Source organism: Malaclemys terrapin, chromosome 1 (assembly GCF_027887155.1).
Source record: "Malaclemys terrapin pileata isolate rMalTer1 chromosome 1, rMalTer1.hap1, whole genome shotgun sequence".
Lineage (NCBI taxonomy): Eukaryota > Metazoa > Chordata > Testudines > Emydidae > Malaclemys > Malaclemys terrapin.
The window spans coordinates 91,424,060-91,445,314 of NC_071505.1; the positions used below are offsets into that span (position 1 = coordinate 91,424,060).

The 21,255-nt window shown below is 42.9% G+C and overlaps 1 long non-coding RNA gene across 1 annotated transcript in view; it reads left to right on the plus strand.

Moving 5' to 3' along the window:
- LOC128838645 (uncharacterized) overlaps nt 1-20,554 on the plus strand; it is a 31,441-nt gene extending 10,887 nt beyond the window's left edge. The window contains exons 2-3 of the long non-coding RNA XR_008445226.1: nt 5,587-5,738; nt 18,412-20,554. This is a non-coding gene — a long non-coding RNA (uncharacterized LOC128838645). The remainder of the gene's footprint in view (nt 1-5,586; nt 5,739-18,411) is intronic.
- The last annotated feature ends 701 nt before the right edge of the window (nt 20,555-21,255 follow it).

Below are 21,255 nucleotides of genomic sequence, written 5' to 3' on the forward strand. Positions count from 1 at the left end.
AGCTGGAGGAGTGTGGATAGAGCTGCTGGACCTTGGCTGACCTAGTGCTGCCAGAAGCCAGGGAGATTGAGAAGGAGCCCTGAGCTGGTTGTGATGACTCCATCAGAAAAAAGACCCTGAGGTAAGGGTGACGAGGGTGAGGCTGTGTGGAAGTGGCTCAGGGAATTAGAGCAGTGGTGTGACTTAGATAAAGGGACATGGCAAACAGCTGCTATCAATAGGATCCCTGGGCTGGGCCCTGGAGTAGTGGGCGGGAAGGCCCTAAGAGGGTGAAGACTGTGTCACTAGGGAGGGAGTCCTGGGCCACTGCTCTATCCTGGAGCAGGGACAACTTGTGGGAGACATTATAGGAGGCACTAAGAGACCCTTTGTGGACTTGAACCCTGGAAAGGGTTCTGCTTTGCTTTCATCACATAGATTGTGTGAGACTTGGCTGGAGGGCTGAGTCACCAAAGACACACCACAGAGAGAGAGTGTGCAGGCACACCCACTTGGCTAAGGGGGGGATGGGGGTGCTCATGAGAGGAGTGCCCTGTTACAGTAAGTTTTGTTTGTTTTTTAAAGATTAAAAGTCTGAAATTCATTGGTGTTACAAACAACCTGCTCTCTGAACTCCTATTCTCAACTGCTGTATTATATATTGTTTACCCTGCAGTCTCAGTATATGATAAATATCTTATTAGGTGGTTTCTGCATATTTTCAGGCAAGGATAAAGGTACACAATTTCTTTATGGACTAACATCTGAGCCCTATCAAACTGAGTAAAGGAGGTATTGAGACTAAATACAGCCACTATATGCTTTGGAGGGTGTGTGAAGTAGATTATTCTTTATGGACCAGGCAATCTAGAAATCTGAGACAATGTTAGTTTTGGACTATATGAGTTGGATAACAGAGGCTATGTCAGGGCTTCTTTTTGCCAATGTACAGGAGGAAGTTGTGGAAGAGGGCTTGAGTTTTTATTAGTGGTCCCTATGTGATTGTTGGAGAGCAGTCCACAAATTATATATACAGTGTAGTAGATGAGTTTGTAGTCCTTATCAAACACATAGAAACTGTATTTTGTGACAATATGGTAGGTGGGCCAAAGGGGTTGTTCCAAATAAAAGATGGACATTGTTATGTCAGTGTCAGTTAAAGGCATCACCTTAAAAAGCTCACCTGTCTCACATTATTTGTAGCAATAAGAGGTAATATAACTCCTAAGGTTACAATAACTAAAATATTACAGAGAATAAAAAACACTTTCTGTTCTTGTTAACTCTGTATTTGACAGCACTTAGGGGAAACTGACTCTACCCGATTGCTTGTGTTGTTCCTTCACACAGCAACAGCAAAAAGAAAAACATGTTTTGTAATAGAATGTTTGTTTGTAAACCCACACAAAATTGGCAGCGGTACTCGGGGACATAGGCAGTATCTAAGACTAATTTAGTCTTATATACTGAATTTTTTGTGTGGGCTTACAATCCGTGTCCCTTTAAAGTTTATTGTGGCTTCAGTAAATCTACAGACAAAGTTTGTAGTCCCTGAACCCATCTGGTAAGGAACTAGTGCCAGATTTGTAAAGATATTTAGGCAGAGTTAGCTACATAAATACCTTTTTAAAAATTCCTCCCTTACTGCCCAACCAACTCAAACATAGCTAAGTTGTTGTTAGAAGTAAAAATTCTGAGAAGCTCTGGTTCTCAAGGGCCCTGGTCCTACAAACATGTACACGTGTGCTTCCCTTTACTACCTGAGTAATCCCATTGATTTAATGCGACTCTTTGTGGTAGTAAAGTTAAGTACATACGTGTTTGCTGGATTGGGGCCTAGAAGAGAAGACTAAAACAAATGTGGAGTTATGTCATTCCAAAAAGATAGCTAGATAAAGTAAAATAGCAGGTTGACTTGTAGAAAAAAGAAAAAGCCTCTATTTGCTTTCCATCCCCTACCTCTAGCTGTCTGTCCTTAGACCATAAGCTTTGTGGGGCAGGGAGAGACTGACCTCTTGAATGTCTGGAAAATGCTTAGATTGTGGTAGCTCCTAAAGTGTGATGCTAATAAAATATTAATAATAAAATAATCCATAGATTAGACTTGATAGGATTATGCTAGTAAACACCTCAATCTTAATGATGTCCTATAATATTTCTATCACTGTAGAAACGTTTTTTTTTCCATAATCAGGTCAAACTGCTTCCCTCAGAGGAATAAACATATGGACTGAATTACATGGGAAAGCAACTGAAGTAAAAGAAAAGTGAGATACCTTTTATTGGTTTCTGGCAGGAGCACCGCCAGCTTTTTCGCTACCCTAGGCGGCGGAAGGTCCCACCCCTGAAATACCACTGACAACCCGGGGTGGCTGAAGATCCAGTCGCCACCCCCCCCTCCCCCAAATGTTAGTGCCCTAAGCGACCGCCTAGGTTGCCTAATGGGTTGCGCCGGCCCTGGTTTCTGGAGAAGACCAGGATTATGGAGTCAGGTAAAACCCCACACAGGGTTAAGGTCAACCAAAAGAGAGAACATATTTGGGTCTCTCTATTGCTAAAAATGCCTATGCTTTATTTAATTAAAGTATTCACACATGGCACCAATCTGGCCAGGTCCCACTAAACATTCTATTCCTATGCCAAAACAACCAGGTACACTATTGGAAAGCAATCAGAAAAGACACAGTATACAATGTCAAAAAAGAGACTTCATGTATCCATTTTCACAAAACACAATGAAAGGTTACACAATAAAAAACATCAAGTCTATTTACCCAGCTATCTCACTGTGCCTCAATTTCTCTAACTGTAGTGTGGGGATAATACTACTACACATGTATTGTAGAGTGTAATTAATTTATTACTAGTAATTCTGATTGTAATGTGTGAAATCATTGGATGAAAGGTGCTAGAACATGAGTGGAATGGGAATGAGAATCTGTTTAGGGAAATGATGAAATGGTAACAGAACAGGAGTATGGAGTCTTGTACTGATATCACTGCTTTAATTTGGCCTGAGATTGGTAGTAACTAAAAGCTGTTAATATGCAAGCTATTTTGTGGCCTGTGGAAAAATAAGATGACAACATCCCCTTCCTACTATAAGTGTCTACATTATAATCAGCACTAATTATCAATCATGTTTCCAGACTCGGCAGAAAGGCAAAGGACTGAATGGACAAAGAGAATGAATTCGATGCCTTCCGGTAACTTGCTTTATGGTGCTCCTGTTAAAGCTATCTGGACACATAGAAGACAGTCTCTGAAGCTGTCAGGCCAGCATCTTTTATTAACTAAATTCACTTAGAAAGGAAAATAAATATTTCCAGCACTATTAGCAAATATAGTGTTATCCAAGGCAACATGCCACCTCAGGGAATCTGTGACACAATTCTGTAATCACTTAATACTGCTCCTTAATTCCCCAGGGCAAGGATCATTCCCCTCCCATGGTAAAACTTGCAGTATAGGGCTTAGGAGGAGGCTGGCCTCCATGGAAAAGGCTAGAGGCCCGCACCCAAGCAAACATGGATTCTGAGGGACCTGTGGAAGTCTAGGGATATGTACCTGGAGGCTCTGTGCTGCCTCAGCTGATCTGGCTCCCATTGAGCTCCCACAACTCCCTGGCGAACTGAATCATTGGTGCCATGCTACTGGGACTCTTCCTGCCCGAAGCTGCATTATTTTTTCTGGGAATCTCCATGTGGCTGGCATGAATATGATGCATGTCCTGCCTCAGTCAGCTCCTCCTGCTCCGAGCCAACTACTCTACACCACCTTCCCATGCACACCTCTGACCCATGAGGTCTGGAGGAGAAATTACTCCCTTCCACATAGGAATGAGGAGACCCATGCATGGAAGGGCCCCTCTGTGCACAGATCTGGGGAGAGGTCTGGCTTGAACTAGAAAGTAATGCCAGTGTCCATCAATTATTTCTGGAGGGCAAGAGACAATGGAGTAAGTAACTCCGCTGAATGGCCTATCCAAGTTAAAACCCAGTAGCACTTTGATATGAGTCAAGTTCTATTAAACACATAAGAAATAACCATCCAAAAACTGGTTCTTGAATCCAAATTTATATTCTTGTATAAAAAAGGCTTGGATTTTTGGCAACAAATAAAATACTTCCAATGCTGTGCCCCAGAAACACAATCTTGCTTAGTCACAGTATTTTCAGTATCTCCAAACAGAGTTTTGTTGCTAAATCTGTAGGGCTCAGCAGTTTACCAGAAAAAAAATTTCCTCCCTGGAACACATGTTTTTGCTTAAAGGGAGTTCTCCAAAACACTTTATTTCATTAGCAAATGCAACGTTCTATCCTCACAAACATATGTTATTGTCTGGTAAGAGTGAATAGCAAAAGGGAATTGGCCACTCTGTTTAGTAAGGAGTGAGGGGTAGGTTGTGTATAGGAAATGCAGTCAGTTTCGACATCTCCTGAATATAACAAATTACACTTTAAATACTGCTCCAGTACCTCTCCCTGTGTCTTTTTTTTCATGTTTTAATTCACAGACTGATTAAAGTATGAACTGAAAGTTGTTACTCAGACCTACATTCTCTTCCCAGTTCTGCATCTGACTTGCTTTATAACTTTAGCAAATCAATTCACCTCTATGTGGCTCAGTTTTCCACCTGTAAAATGGAGACAACACTTCCCTGCCTTCATAAAGCACTTTGAGATCAACAAATGAAAAGTGCCAAAACTTGGTATTCTACTACTTATGAATAGTCACCAACAGGACCAAATTCATACCTGGTGTAACTCCGCTGAAATCAATGGAGTTATACCAGAGATTAATTCAACCCACTATTTTAGAGCAGTGGCTCTCAACCTTTCCAGACTACTGTACCCCTTTCAAGAGTCTGATTTGTCTTGTGTACCTCCGAGATCCACCTCACTTAAACTACTTGCTTACAAAATCAGACATAAAAAGAAAAGTGTCACAGCCACACTATTAATGAAAAATTGCTGACTTCCAAATTTCTACCCTATAATTATAAAATAAATCATTGAAATATAAATATTGTACTTGCATTTTGGTGTATATTATATAGAGCAGTATAAAAGTCATTGTATGAAATTTTAGTTTTGTACTGACTAGTGCTTTTTATGTAGTCTGTTGTAAAACTAGGCAAATATCTAAATGAGTTGTGTTCTAGGGGGTACATCAGGCATTTATTTCCTCCAGGCCCTGGGGGTGTTCAACCCCCTGCTCTACCTCTTCCTGCCCCCACTCCACTCCTGCCTCTTCCCATCCAGTTCCTCCCCTGAACACACCCCATCCCCTCTCCTGCATACCACAGAACAGCTGATCGTGGTGGGCAGTAGGCGCTGGGAGCATTACATGGCTAGAAGTTAAAGGTATGTCTCACATGGTAATGGCTCAACCCAACTCAGTATCTATCACCTGTAAGAACCTCCTGCCTCCGAATCACTGGAAGGATGACTGATCTCTAGGGAAATTAAACTGAAGAAAGATTTATTAAACAAAAGATAGTACAACAAAACTCAGTGGTTGAACTTGGAACTGAGGGTATTGAGCCTGCACCCAATTACCCCTTACAAATATGGGTAACTAACAACGGTGTTACTATACTTGCAGATGGACCTCTGGACGTGGACAGGCTGTGTGACTGCAACATCAGATCCCGGACTGCTTACTACCTAGATAAAAGTCGGCAAGAGGAATATGGAATCTGGATGAACCACAGCTATGGAGCACCTTGGATGGAGATCAAATAAGCTCTCTTGATGGTACGTTGGCTCTCAATGCATGTATCTCACGGGCTGCTGCTCAGAAGGACAGCACCGTTTCTGGTGTTCTCCCCTTATATAGTCTCTCTCTCAGCCATACCACGTGACTTTAGACCCAGTGGTCTTCCCGCTCTTTTACACCAAATGACATGGAACACCTTACATTGCCCCTCCTTGACGGCAAAGGGATACCCATAGAACTTTAACCATCACATTCCATAGACATTACTTAACTTGAAAGATGATAAAGACACAGAAGCTATAGGTACAGATGTTTTTCTTTTGATCCAGCGAGGCAGATCAAGTATCCAATGATTACAAATTGGATGATTGGGACCACAATAATAGGATGTAACATAATAATCCATACATTAAAGTTTTCCAGTCCCCCAAATAGATTCTCCCACCACTGACTAGAAGCAGTCTCATTTTTTATTTGCTTTTACACCCGCTTAATCTGATTAGAAGCACGATATACAGTCAGTAATCTTTCCCTTCCTTCTCAATTTGCTTTAAGTGAGCTTTCATTTCTGTGTGGAACATGAGTTGCTTTAGGGCTGCTATATTTGCTCCAAGGTGGACTGGATCTAAGTGGTCGTATAAAGTATACTGTACATCTATAGTCTTGGTGGTGATGTCATGCCAGACAAAGTCTCTCTCACAACCCTTGAAGGAAAAGATGGAGCTCAGACAAAGGTTGATGGAGGGGTCATGTGTAATTTTATAATAACTATTTACAGTAAACTCACTGCACCAACTCCTTAGGCATAAACAATGGACATTTGTGAGCACAACGGAGGAGTGATTAAAATCTGAAGAGTGCATTTTATAATGACGCATTCCTTTTTGGGCATGTAAACATACATGGGATCCTTCCAAAACTTCAGTGTTACAAGTGTAGCCTAGGCCTCTTCTTCTAGGCAAGGCTGGAGGCTCGCAGTGTGGTATTCTTCACCCTTCCGATGGACCCATTTGCTGATAGCCATAGGAATAAGTACAGCTTGTCCCACATTTTAGCCTATGGGCACTAAAAGGGTAAACCCATTCCTTGTTTGCTGCTTTTAAGGTCAGCACATAAGCAATTATTGAATGGTTGTGGTGGCGGTAAGAAGTTAATTAACTTCCACCACCCTTGGTGCTCTTGCTCAAAAGGAGTGAGATAGTTCCACAACATGTTTTATCTCCGCTGGAATAAGCCCATTCAGGCCAACCCTCACAATGGACTTAGCCACATCTAGGTTCCATTGCTGTACTTGCACACATGCTAAAGCAAGGGAGCTGTTAGACTGAAGAATGTTTAAGGCCCATATGATGTTGAGGTGACCTGTTTCCTGGATGCGAATTCAGGAATTGGCTATATGATACTCAATCTCACTAATCCTATTTAAGGAGGTAGTAAGAGGGTGTGATAAAAAGGCTACATCATGGCCCAAAGCTCCTATTTTATCAGCTAGTCATCTATAGTATTTAACACACCTAGTCCAGTTCCAACCCCTCCTAATATTTTAGCTAAGGTATCCCCAGGTTTCCTTATGAGAGAGTTGGATGATGGAACCACCACTCCATCCCACAATTAGAAGTGCAGTGTGTGCAAAACCTCCTTGGTTAACATTGTGCATGGAAATTTGTAGAGGCACTATTAACCTTTTGATGGAATAGACTGGATTTATCATCAGTACTTTTCTAACATTTTGTTTGACCACCACTGGTCCAATAGGACTTGGGTATGGTCAAGGTACCACAGATACCTTTACACTGACCTTAGTTCTATACAGACTTGTGATAACCCAGTCAGTGTCATCAAATGACACAGGTAACAAGCATTCACAATACATACAACAGGGAAACTTACATTCTGTAAATTTTTTTACAAAACCCATTCATGATACTGGCATTATAATTACTAACACATGATTCTATACAATGACTGCATTTCAGAGTTGCTAGATAATGACCTGATGGCAAATACAAATGAGCATTTATAAAGGTGTGATTAACATTACCGATGCCTACTGAAACCATTACACTTAAATCCCCAGGTTTTACCTGTAGAGGGAGGTCACTTATGATGGACAGACACTTGGACAGCTCCCAAGCCTCAATCAACCTAGAGCACCCATCTAGGAAAGGGTCATCAAAGAGCCATGAACAATTGCCCCTCGTTTCCTTAGATTTAATTTGTGCCTCCTTATCTAATATGAGCTCATGCTTCTGTTCATCTGCTGTGAAGGCCATTAACCAAGTGTTACCCCTTTTTCTGCCCATACAAGATAACGATAGCCTGTATCCACATAGGCATATACCACTATCATCCCTTTTAAGACAGCTTCATTCATCAGTATACTTCTGCCCTTAGGATTATCCACCACATCTTCATCATAATCATCAGTTTCATTATACATGGATTCTAACAACTCATAATTATATTCATAAACCCCTACAGGTGTATCCCATCTCCCAGCCATTGTATTGTTCTTATTTACAATAAGAGTCTATAAACCTAACAAACAATAATATTAACATGCAACATTTTCCAATCCAGGTGGCTGGATGATTTTCCTGGAATAGACAGAGCAGAGATTTCAGTTATTGATACTGATTATGGCTCAACACCACCCTTCCATTCCTTTAGTTGGGACAAATGGAACCATTTAAAAACCATCTCTTGCCAGATTTTAACTCGACCTGATACGTTGTTGGACTGGCCCTCTTGGTTATAACTACAGACCCTACCTAGCTGGGACTCAGAGGGTGATGTTTCTCTGAGTAGAATTGAAATGAAACTTTATCCCCAACCTGCCATTCATGAAATTTAAGGTTGGCATTCAGCCTTTTGTCCATTTGACATATGTTCTGCTTTAATTGGGTAGCTACCTCCTTCTGAGCATCACTAATTTTAACCAACAGCTGGGTTATGTACTGGTCTATTTGTACCTGGGGCTGATTCATAGATTATAGGACTGGAAGGGACCTCGAGAGGTCATCGAGTCCAGTCCCCTGCCCGCATGGCAGGACCAAATACTGTCTAGACCATCCCTGATAGACATTTATCTAACCTACTCTTAAATATCTCCAGAGACGGAGATTCCACAACCTCCCTAGGCAATTTGTTCCAGTGTTTAACCACCCTGACAGTTAGGAACTTTTTCCTAATGTCCAACCTAGACCTCCCTTGCTGCAGTTTAAACCCATTGTTTCTGGTTCTATCCTTAGAGGCTAAGGTGAACAAGTTCTCTCCCTCCTCCTTATGACACCCTTTTAGATACCTGAAAACTGCTATCATGTCCCCTCTCAGTCTTCTCTTTTCCAAACTAAACAAACCCAGTTCTTTCAGCCTTCCTTCATAGGTCATGTTCTCAAGACTTTTAATCATTCTTGTTGCTCTTCTTTGGACCCTTTCCAATTTCTCCACATCTTTTTTAAAATGCGGTGCCCTGAACTGGACACAATACTCCAGCTGAGGCCTAACCAGAGCAGAGTAGAGCGGAAGAATGACTTCTCGTGTCTTGCTCACAACACACCTGTTAATGCATCCCAGAATCATGTTTGCTTTTTTTGCAACAGCATCACACTGTTGACTCATATTTAGCTTGTGGTCCACTATAACCCCTAGATCCCTTTCTGCCGTACTCCTTCCTAGACAGTCTTTTCCCATACTTATCAGGTGGTGCCCCCACTCCCCCCACCACATCTCAGGAGTCCTCATTGGCTGGCCCATAAAGATCTCATGGGGTGTAAATCAATGTGCTCCTATTGAGGACCTGATGGCCATTAGGATAAAGGGTAGCTTTTTTTTATCCCAATTCTTTCCCATGGGCTCTATGATCTTCCTTAATGCTGTTTTAATCATCCTATTGGTCAGTTCAACAATCCCCAAGCTCTGGGGATATCCAGTGATGTGGAGATGGTGTTTGAGAAGTGCAAGGTAAATGTTCTTAACCGGGTCACCCACAAAGTGGGGCCCCTGGTCAGAGTCAATGACCTCCAGAAGGCCATACCAGGAAAGTGTGCGGTGGTGGCTGCAGTATTTTTCAAAGGGTAGGTCTCCACCCACATGGAAAATGGATCCACTACCACAAGTAGTTTCCCTGCTCTGTGTGCAGTAGTGGGCCAATGTAGTCCACCTGGACCCAATGCCAGGAACCCTTGATGGGCTGATGGAGGACTACTCCCTTCCTAACCCGATAGTCTGGGTTCTGCACATATGCCAATCAATTCCAGATATGATACTCTACATCCCTGGTGATGTCTGGCCTTTTTACTGTCTTCTTGATGCCAAAATGACCTTGTTGATCCACTAAATTTAGAAGTTCCTTACGTAGGCAACCCAGAACTACCAATATTGGAAGGTCATCTTTCACCTCTGCTCAATTTACCATTACCAGTCCACCTTTATGTTCAAATATTTGGTACCCCCCTACGACAATGTTTAGAGAGTAGATCCTGAATCTTTGTCCTTTTGTATCTGCAAAATATCAAGTTGTTGCTGTACAGCTGCAGGTTGCAGTGAGCACATATTGTCCAATTTTACCCACAACGTGTCTGGGCCCATTAATGCTGCCTCTTTAAATAGGCTGTCCACCCTGTTAAGCATGGATACCTCTGCCATGTTCTTCCAATGAGCCCATACCTTAAAAAGGAAAGTCAGAGCTCTCCTGCCTTCAAGTTTCCATACATGAATAAGATATTTGGCATGAGTAACTGGCTTGTCTGCAGTGTTCATGCCATGAGCCATCTACACCATCATCCAGTAAATGAGGGCCCTCAGGACCCAGTCAGAATCCAAGCAAATCATTATCACAGAGTCTCTGTCCACAGCATCCAATGCAGCTACTATGGCAACAATTTCTGCTGCCTGGGCAGAATGGTGCAACACAATGCCTTGCAAAACCCTATCTGTTGCTACCTGGAGTACAGCATAACCTGTATGGGGGGGGGGGGCTTTTAGATGGAAACCACTCCCACTGATGACCCATATGTCATGGCCCACTGCTTTAGCTACTTCATATGAGGTCTCTAGCTGGAATGGGGACTAGATGGTATTAGTCTCCTCCAATGGAAGCAGGCACTCGTGGTCTTCACCTTCTAACAATAGAGCAAACGGTACAGTAGACCGAGACTGCACTTTATCCACCATAACCTCCCGGTTTAACAAGCATAGAGTCCAACCTGCAAGATGGGGATTGGACACCCAGCCCTCATTTGCCTTCCCAGATAAGATGTACAGTACCTGACTGGCATGTGAGATGTCTGAAGCACCACCAGAGCCATTCCAATTATGTATTCCAGTGTTTGATGGACCATACAAGGTTTGATGGCCAAAGCTTCTTTCACAGGGCATACAACGCTGTTCCACTTCAGTCAGCTGTTTTGAACTGTATGCAACAGCTTCATGCTGGTGCCACTTGACTGCATAATACAGGTCTGTTGCATCTTGCGCGCATTTAACATGAGCTATTTCAGCTTTACACGGTCGGCAAAAACAAAAAAACCCAACAATTTTAATACTGTACTTGTAGTGCGGGCGATTCTGCCCGCCATTCAACTCAATGTGATTTTGACTATATGCGGTTTTCACTTTACGCGCTAATCGTGGAACGGAACCCCCACGTAAGATGAGACTTGCCTGTAACTAGATTGATGCCTTTCTCAGTGGTAGCAAGCTGTAATATGAACACCTTAACCAATTGAGGGTAGGCCAATGCAGGAGCCTGCATTAAGGCCTGTTTTAGCTTAAACACTGCTTCATATTCTTTCTCCTCAGGACCACTCTTGTCCCTTGCAGAGCAGCATGTATAAGGGGCATGCAAGGTCTGCATAATCGTATATAAAATCCCAAGAAAAGCCTACCAATCCCAGGCGAGATCTCAGTTATGTCCCTGGGAGCTGGTAATTTGCAGTTCAGATTGATTTGGTGGTGATGGGGGACTTCAACTATCCGGATATATGTTGGGAAAATAACACAGCAGGGCACAGACTATCCAACAAATTCTTGGACTGCATTGGAGACAACTTTTTATTTCAGAAGGTTGAAAAAGCTACTAGGGGGGAAGCTGTTCTAAACTTGATTTTAACAAATAGGGAGGAACTCGTTGAGAATGTGAAAGTAGAAGGCAGCCTGGGTGAAAGTGATCATGAAATCATAGAGTTTGCAATTCTAAGGAAGGGTAGAAGGGAGAACAGCAAAATAGAGACCATGGATTTCAGGAAGGCAGATTTTGGGAAGCTCAGAGAGCTGATAGGTAAGGTCCCATGGGAATCAAGACTGAGGGGAAAAACAACTGAGGAGAGTTGGCAGTTTTTCAAAGGGACACTATTAAGGGCCCAAAAGCAAGCTATTCCGCTGGTTAGGAAAGATAGAAAATGTGGCAAAAGACCACCTTGGCTTAACCACGAGAACTTGCACGATCTAAAAAATAAAAAGGAGTCATATAAAAAATGGAAACTAGGACAGATTACAAAGGATGAATATAGGCAAACAACACAGGAATGCAGGGGCAAGATTAGAAAGGCAAAGGCACAAAATGAGCTCAAACTAGCTATGGGAATAAAAGGAAACAAGAAGACTTTATCAATACATTAGAAGCAAGAGGAAGACCAAAGACAGGGTAGGCCCACTGCTTAGTGAAGAGGGAGAAACAGTAACAGGAAACTTGGAAATGGCGGAGATGCTTAATGACTTCTTTGTTTCGGTCTTCACCGAGAAGTCTGAAGGAATGCCTAACATAGTGAATGCTAATGGGAAGGGGGTAGGTTTAGCGGATAAAATAAAAAAAGAACAAGTTAAAAATCACTGAGAAAAGTTAGATGCCTGCAAGTCACCCGGGCCTGATGAAATGCATCCTAGAATACTCAAGGAGGTATCTGAGCCTCTAGCTATTATCTTTGGAAAGTCATGGGAGACGGGAGAGATTCCAGAAGACTGGAAAAGGGCAAATATAGTGCCCATCTATAAAAAGGGAAATAAAAACAACCCAGGTAACTACAGACCAGTTAGTTTAACTTCTGTGCCAGGGAAGATAATGGAGCAAGTAATTAAGGAAATCATTTGCAAACACTTGGAAGGTGGTAAGGTGATAGGGAACAGCCAGCATGGATTTGTGAAGAACAAATCATGTCAAACCAATCTGATAGCTTTCTTTGATAGGATAACGAGCCTTGTGGATAAGGGTGAAGCGGTGGATGTGGTATACCTAGACTTTAGTAAGGCATTTGATACGGTCTCGCATGATATTCTTATCGATAAACTAGGCAAATACAAATTAGATGGAGCTACTATAAGGTGGGTGCATAACTGGCTGGATAACCGTACTCAGAGAGTTGTTATTAATGGTTCCCAATCCTGCTGGAAAGGCGTAACGAGTGGGGTTCCGCAGGGGTCTGTTTTGGGACCGGCTCTGTTCAATATCTTCATCAACGATTTAGATATTGGCATAGAAAGTACGCTTATTAAGTTTGCGGATGATACCAAACTGGGAGGGATTGCAACTACTTTGGAGGACAGGGTCATAATTCAAAATTATCTGGACAAATTGGAGAAATGGGCTGAGGTAAACAGGATGAAGTTTAACAAAGACAAATGCAAAGTGCTCCACTTAGGAAGGAAAAATCAATTTCACACATACAGAATGGGAAAAGACTGTCTAGGAAGGAGTACGGCAGAAAGGGATCTAGGGGTTATAGTGGACCACAAGCTAAATATGAGTCAACAGTGTGATGCTGTTGCAAAAAAAGCAAACATGATTCTGGGATGCATTAACAGGTGTGTTGTGAACAAGACACGAGAAGTCATTCTTCCGCTCTACTCTGCTCTGGTTAGGCCTCAGCTGGAGTATTGTGTCCAGTTCTGGGCACCGCATTTTAAAAAAGATGTGGAGAAATTGGAAAGGGTCCAAAGAAGAGCAACAAGAATGATTAAAGGTCTTGAGAACATGACCTATGAAGGAAGGCTGAAAGAACTGGGTTTGTTTAGTTTGGAAAAGAGAAGACTGAGAGGGGACATGATAGCAGTTTTCAGGTATCTAAAAGGGTGTCATAAGGAGGAGGGAGAGAACTTGTTCACCTTAGCCTCTAAGGATAGAACCAGAAACAATGGGTTTAAACTGCAGCAAGGGAGGTCTAGGTTGGACATTAGGAAAAAGTTCCTAACTGTCAGGGTGGTTAAACACTGGAACAAATTGCCTAGGGAGGTTGTGGAATCTCCGTCTCTGGAGATATTTAAGAGTAGGTTAGATAAATGTCTATCAGGGATGGTCTAGACAGTATTTGGTCCTGCCATGCGGGCAGGGGACTGGACTCGATGACCTCTCGAGGTCCCTTCCAGTCCTATAATCTATGAATCTATGATTCAATCGGTATCTGGACGTTGCCCTTCAACTCTGAGCTCGACTCCAAGGTAAGTGACTTTCTGCTGTACAAGTTGGGCTTTTTGCAGGCTAACAAGGAAGCCCGTTCTTTGGATGTTCAGGACCTCACTCAAAACAAGCAAGTTCTCCTCCCTGGTCTTTGTAGCCACCAATATATAATCCACATAGCTGATAACCCGGTCCTTGTGGACTAGGTTTCTCCACATCTTGGTAACATGCAGATGACATATCGTGGGCGCATTGTGATAACCTTGCACTACTTTCGTAAAAGTCAGCTGCTGATGGCCCAATGTAAAGGCAAACTTCTACCATGCACTTTTATGCAGTGGTATAGAAAAGAACACATTTGTGATATCAATGACCGAGAACCATCCAGCCCCACCTTCAATGGTAGACATTATTTCTGGAAACTTGGCGACAACAGGTGCCATGCAAGGCGACACTCTGAGAGCTCTGTAATCAACTGTGAGCCTTCACATTGATTGATCAGACTTAAGCACTGGCCAAATCAGCACATTGCACACGCTGTTTGTCTCTACCAGAACTTCTTGGGATCTCAAAGCATCAATGGTGCTCCCAATTCTTCCTGGGGCCTCTCTCCAGTATTTGTACTGGCGCTGAGGCCAAGGATCCTTCCACCATAATCTCCACATCAATACATCCACAGTCTAACTTATTCTTTGCAAATACTTGCAAGTATTTGTTTAGTGATTTCCAGGATGTCTGGTTCCCATGTTGGCAACTTGAGTTTGGTAGGCACCCTGAGAGTACACTCAATGCACTGATGGTATAATGACTCCTCCTTCACCCTGGCCTTTAACAAGCCTCTGATTGACAGGCGCTTGGATGTCATAGTGGATCTTCCCAAAGTCAGACTCAGGACTCGCAATTTGTCAGACCACTCTGTTTATTAGCAAAAGCGCTCTGCTAATAAACCCAGAAAATGTGAGCCCCATACAAGGCTCAAACCACCTTATTTATACAGATAAAGGGGCACGAAATTAACAAGATTACAAAGGAAGCAGAACTGATAAATTTACCTGGGGCTAGACACACATCTCATGTCCTTATTAACTCTCACCAATCTCCTGTTAATGTCCCACCATCAGCGTAAGTGGACCCATTGTTCAATACCTTAATGTTCCTCTTCCCGACAACTTTATCTCAACATTCCTCATTCCTGCTTAAAGGAACATACAACATTTCTTTAATTCATTCTACTTTACTTTCACATGCCTCAACACATCCCTCCCTGAAGCTGTCCATCAAGCTTCTGGAAACCAAAGAAAGCTTCAGTGATCAGTGCCTCAGTTATCCAAATTGTTGGCTCTGAAAAGGGCACTAGACTTTTCTTCCTGTTATATCCTTCAAGTACCTTGATTTCTGTAATGGTAGCTGTTTTATTGAAGGAACTGCTTTTGTGCAAATCATACTCATTGTGGCCCCAGTGTCCAGCAGCGTTTTCTGCTTGATGTTACCAAATTCCCCTCTCAGACAGATGTTAGTTGCCGGCCTTCCCCACCTATCATTTACAATAGTGGCTACATGCAATGGGGAAGGGAGAGCTCGGTGGCTTCAGAGGGAGCTTTGGGGTGGTGCTCTTTCCTCTCAAGGGACCACCTTCTCCCCTGTTAAATCCTCTCCCTCATCCTGTGCTAGCTTTTTCAGCAAGGTTCAAGTTGGCAGACCATCTAGTTGTTCTACAGGCTAGTACTTGCAGAGTTTCTCCACAAGGGTAATCTTAAACCCATAGTCAGGATCTCTATTTTTGCTGTTCTTTCTATAACTAGCCTTCTCATCATTCCCACCTTTTATGGCAGCCACTTGCTGTGTGTCCTGGGAGGTTATTGCTGCTAGGGTAAGCTTCCCTATATAGTTCATATGCTTCTTGAGCTCTGGTTTCCAATTCTTTGAGACTAGTTACTCTGGGATTTGGCAGGTGCCATGGTCATTTTAATTGCAGGGAGCAAACCCTGAACAAACATCTCCCAGAATTCAGGGATGTTCTACAGAACTCGGAAGCTGACCTGTAAGTCAATATGGCAATCATTTCCTGGCAAGAAATTTCTGTGGTCTTTCTGAGATCCTCTGTTTGTCAGAGTACATCTTGCCCCTAAGACTTCTGTATGGGTAGTACAGCTTCATAATGGCAAATAAAGCAATAAATTTCTACAGATTCCTGAACACAACCCATCTGAACCTCTGTAGGTAGGACCCCAAACTCATCTGCACTCATACTTTCTTTTACCAACACAACTGTCTTCTAAACTTAAATTGGCAGTCACACTAAGCTTTGCCAGCCAATCTAATGCATTTTCTTTAGAAAGGGGGCCCATGTGCTTGCTCATAGCTCACACCTGTTCCAGCCCCAGGGTGTGGATTTCATACCTTGTTTCCAAGGGTCTGCCATGTCCATAATGAACCACAGTAGTGGTTATTGGAGCAATCGGAGAGTGGCTTGAATTTCCCTAGACCCCCAATGGGGTTCCTGTGGTGCTGATGTGGGAGGAGGAAACAGATACTACCTCCTTCTAGGTATACTAAGAATGAAACATTTCTCTTTCTGTCACTCCCATCCAAGTCAATAGATGTACCAGACTCATGCACTCTTAAGAGGTCCGTTTTTATGGCACTTAATGACACCCTGCCTACGCTGCAACCTTTGCTTCAACATTCTTATCTTTTGATCACATACATTAAGGTTCATAGATGTTCCTTGTCTTATAGTCTTTACCTTTAATTAACTCTCTAGTTGCAGCTTGAGAGCCTTGTAACTTTTTTGACAGCACATATATTTCTTTCTTCTTTTTCAGGAAGTTACCATTCAACTCCTGCACTTGAGGATTCTAACGGGTTAAGATGCATTGTCAAGTTAGCAATTTGGGCTGTTGCAGCAGCCTGCTGGGAGCTGAGTTTTTCTACCTCAGCTTCCTTTTCAGAAGCTTACAGCTTGAGAAATAGCTACATTTACAGCTTGAGAAGCGGCTTCTTGTTTCAGTCTGTTGCCGATCCGGCTCCTTTGCAGTCATACCCAACCTGTAGAGCAAAGCTCTTCTTTTTTTTTTCTTAGCCTTTTCAAGAGGGGAATGCTTAGACATCTCAAACCTTTCCCATGTTCTGTACAGTTTAACCATAGCAGCCTCTCCATTGAACGGATCAGCTCAGGGCGGTTTATTCTTCCCAAATAAAGCAATACAGAAGTCAAACACACACACACCCCTGGAGGTATTTTTAACAAGGTGGAGGAAGGGGCACTTACTAATGCACTCTGAGTGAGGGTCCTGCAAGGGAGTCCTGCTCCCCCAGGGGCTCTCACCCACAATCTCACACGACTCACACAGGAGGATTGACTTTGCAGGTCCCACCCAGGGAAACCAATGTTTCCTCTCCCCAGACAGCACCCTACTTCCAAGCCTGCCTGTGTCCACCAACTGGTGTCAGGCCGACCGCTGTTGCTTCCTCCAATGCATCCATACCTCAGACACAGAAGCCTCCTCACTAGCCACCTACCCAGTCTGACATTTATTCCAACAGCCACACGGCTTGTTGTATCCAACAGATCCCAAACAGAGTCTCACCAGATCAGGCTGTACCCTGCCACTCTCCACCCAAGACCAGCCACCTCTGGTTCAACCACTGAACTGGGTGTCACGCAGGGATTTTAAAATGGGACAATGGGTTCGGATCCTTTAGATCTCCCACTCCCATCCACTGGCTTATGGAAAGGGAACACTCAACCACCCAGAGATGTGGCCTTGCTGGAAAGGCACTAGTCCCGGCCTCCCGGTGCAGGAAACCAAGAGGCCTAGGACACAACCCTGTTATCTAACAGCAGCCGGCACTCACGCTAAAATACATACACTCCAGGATGGGAGTGATGTTCACCTCCCACAGGCCACAAGAGACCTAAGCTCAAACCCCATGAGTAAAGGAAAATAAATAAAACAGACATAAGCCAGAGACCGGTAGAGATCTGAGCAGTAGACTCACAGCTATGGCATACTGGTCTTAACATTCAATCCAGCTGCGGTAACATAAACTATTGCATAGCTAGAAGCTGCAGCATTAAAGGTATGCCACATGTGGTAAAGGCTCAACCTAACTCAGTATCTATCACCTGTAAGACCCTCCCACCTCTGAATCACTGGAAAGATGACTAATCTCTAGGGAAATGAAACAAAAATTTATTAAATTAAAAATAGTAAACAAATAATTCAGTGGTTGAACTTGGAACTGTAGGCAGTGAGCCCAGACCTAATTACCCCTTAAAATATGGGTGACAAACAACGGTGTTACTATACTTGCAGATGGAATGCCAGGTACAGACCGACTGCAACATCAGATCCTGGACTGACTACTACCTAGATAACGGTCGGCAAGAGGAATACGGAATCTGGATGAACCATGGCCCACCCTCACAGACACACTGTCACAAGCTAAGGATTTCTAGAGAACATTCTGAATCTATTCCTACCCCTTTATCTTCCTTACGTTGTAAATTCTTTTCCTTGTTCCATGCACTTTTCTCATTGTGTTTATTATGGTATGTTTTTCCTAACCCAAAAGGTGTTTTTATTCAGCATCTGTAATATTTCTGTATATGCTGAAGTGTAATATGTTTGAAATTTTCCATGAAAAATATAAACAAGGTAAGGTGAGGGTTCTGTTATCAGGCTTCAGGGCACCAAGTGAGTACCTCCTGGAGATCAGGAAGGAATTCTTTCTGCATGTAAAGAAGTAGATGGATGCACTGAGGTTTTTGGGTCCGATTGGGCCTTCTTCTGAAGAAACAGCTACTATCCATTATTGAAGGTATGATAACAGACTAATGAACATAGTCTGAGCTGGTTTGAAAACCCCATGTTCTTTTAACGATAGAAGGATTTCTCCACACACCCCTCCCCCCCAGGTGTTCTCTCCCTTCTCTACAGGATTCTATGCTTGAGCTCTTTGCCCTATAAGGAGAGGGAGATGCCTTCATTGCTACTTACCTTCTGCACACAGATAAAAATCAATGATTAACCCCATCTACCAAAAGCCCATTGATTCTTCCACAAAGATTCTGCCTAAAACAATAGGGTTAATCACCTCCCTCATTTAATTTATCCTTTTGTCCTTTCATCTCCTCCTCACTCAATTTTCTTTGCTAGTCCCAAGCTTTCAATAGCCATGAATTTGCCCCTTCTCTCCTTCCCCCTCTCCCCCCAGTGCCAGCTATAGGCCCTTGTATTTCAAGTAGTTCTGAGACACCTTGTAGGCTGCATCCATTACTAGAGTTCTGACAACCACTAAAAGCTCTATTGGGTCCCAGAGGGAAGGAAGTAGGCTCTTGGAAAGGGAATGAAAACTAGATATTGTTATACTGTTTAAAAGTCACCAATCCAGCAACAAAAAGACACAAGTTCTACTGGCTACCTGCCACTTACTTTCCCCCCCACAGAATTCTCTTCCATTGACTGACTGAAATCAGCAAAATGATAATGCATGGGAGCAATATCAGTGAACCTTGACCTAGTGTCTCAGCTGCCTTGCAATGTTTATTCAAACCTCATTTAGAAACTCACCTACTTTCCCTTTTGTCTGAGACCTAGCAATGTAGAGGGATCCTACAGTGGGGTGGAGAAGGGCAGATGGATGTGGATGGACAGGAACAGCACTGAAGAGACTGCTGCCAGGTACTGGGGCTGAGATGGTTGGATCATCACAGGCTGGAGCAACAATGAAGAGGCAGCCACTCAGAAGTGAAGCTGAGAGGATGGGATCAGCAGTGACAAAGCTTTTACCCAGTAGTGCGACTGATGGCAGAGGAAAGGGATGATAGGCAAGAGAAGCACCAAAGAGGCCACACAAGGGAGTTGAGAATATTGACATGATATACCAGACCTTTGTCCTTCAGTATGGCTGCTAGAAATAGATGGACAGAACATACTGAAGAAGCCTTCAGTAGGCTCTAGGCCTAAGAAAGGTGGATAGAGCTGGATTGAAAGAAGGGACCCACACAGCACTATAATATATTATAATCCTTGCATATTCTGATAGGCCTTGGAGCCTAACTCAAAGCAGCCTCTCTGTGTCCCGGTGGGTCCAGTCTGGGAAAAAGGGGGAAATGGGAAACAAGGAGCCACGGGGAAGTGCTGGGAGGTGTGGGCTTTGCTGCAGAATATCTAGCCTGTGTAAACATGTGGCAGGCAGTGGAGTGGGGAGGTGCTTGGGTTCTGGGGAGCAGAAAAGTAGGAGTTATCTATGTAGGGAGAGGATCAAGGTCTAAACCCTGCATAGCCTAATGCTGGCATTATCAAAGTCATATGGACTCCTGTCACACAGCAATTCTTAGCAACCTTTTTTTTTTTTTTTTTTTTAAAGCTACGAACATAATGCTTTGTAAGTATTATAGATTAAAACAACAACTGTTAGTAAAGCAAGCAATTAAAAGTTAAGGGTATTTGCTTACACCTCTATCTAATCTATGTGATTCGTGCCTTATAAAATACCTATCTGAACACCAACTTTAACGGGGGAAAAGGCCAAAAAGTATGGAAATGGACAGTTAAAGTCATAAAACAGCTTCAACTCTGCCCCACTATTCTGCCCATATGATGCATGAGGCAGATATGTTTTTCTAACAACTTAAAGTCTGCACTTCACAGCCTCTGACATCTTAAATCCTACCACTGTGCACACAGTGCGGGAACTAAATACTGTTTACTAAGGATGTTAAATTCTGTATTATTGCAGCTTGGCACAGTTGGCATGTACATTTGAAACACTTCTGAAAGAAATTTCAACTAGGTGAAGTTAAAATTTTTCAATTATGTATATTTGCAAAGGCTTGTCTCCGCTTACAAAGGATGGAACATGTAGGTGGTGGGAAGACCTAGGTTTATAATATATAAGGTAAAGTATATAAAGATAAGTGCAAAGTATTTCACTGAGTTAGAAAATATCAAATGCACAGATACAAAATGGGTAATAACTGACACAATGATAGTACTGCTGAAAAGGATCTGGGGGGTTACAGTGGATCACAAATTAACTATGAGTCAACAATGTGATGCAATTGCAAAAAAGGCAAATGTAATTCTGGGGCGTATTAAGAGTGTCGTCATATGTAAGACCCAGGAGCTAACTGTCCCTCTCTACTCTACACTGAT